Genomic DNA, 987 nt, shown 5'->3' with positions numbered 1-987 from the left:
TATATATAACATAACATAACATTTTCCATTATAGTTCAACACAGATGAGAGATACATCAAAATGATCGAAAGCAAAAATGAAGGGAATTAAATGATTTTTCCAATGCTATTATGTTGCAAAACTTTGACATCAAGCAAATGTTGTCACAACTTAACAGTTTAGACGCCGCGTTATACTAAGTAAGAAATGGTAAAAAATATATCGATTTCGAAATTTGTTATTATTCTCAGCGTAGACTCCACCTCACAAACACGTATAAATGTGTATACTTTAATCCTGGAAAAGGATTTTCGAATCCGTGAAAGATAAACAGAGTATTCATTTATACAAAAATTATATATATTTAGTCGGTAATACAAATGTCTTTAGGATCCCCTTAATGCTTGTATGATTCTTATGTGAATTTATATACTACGTTTGTAGTCCCCTGAAACGCGCGTCGAAATGATTTTTCGATCTTGAAACGCTAACTCTATAAACTACCACAGTAATATCACGAGTTAAATTGACTAACAATTTAACAAATATTGATGCTTATTTGCATCTTCGAAACGATCTTAATAATGTTGAATGACATATTAAAATCTGTAAATAATTAATTCTTATTGCGAAAAATATTATCTCGGTCACGAAAGTATTATCTCTTAACATTCGTGAGCGCTCGCTGCTATTGGATAATCTAGAAGAATACACCAATACCAGCGAGTTCTCATAGATCTGCTTCACAACAGTTGAGTCTGCTGAACGCGACCAATGATCTCCACACGTGACGCAAAATATGCTGGTTCACTTTTTAATGTGCATCTTAATATCTTTAATAATGACCTTCACATATGACGCAAAATATGCTGGTTCACACTTTAATGTACATTTTATTATTTGTTTTGTTAAGAACCGTGACAGGACAGAGATCGTTAAGAAATTGGATGAGCAAAATAATCGTGCCCTGACAGTAAGCGATATATTTCTTTCCATTTGAAAAATTC

Source organism: Trachymyrmex cornetzi, unplaced genomic scaffold, assembly GCF_001594075.2.
Source record: "Trachymyrmex cornetzi isolate Tcor2-1 unplaced genomic scaffold, Tcor1.1 scaffold1110, whole genome shotgun sequence".
NCBI lineage: Eukaryota > Metazoa > Arthropoda > Insecta > Hymenoptera > Formicidae > Trachymyrmex > Trachymyrmex cornetzi.
The sequence above is the reverse complement of the archived record's forward strand: the minus strand, read 5'-3'. Positions refer to the sequence as shown.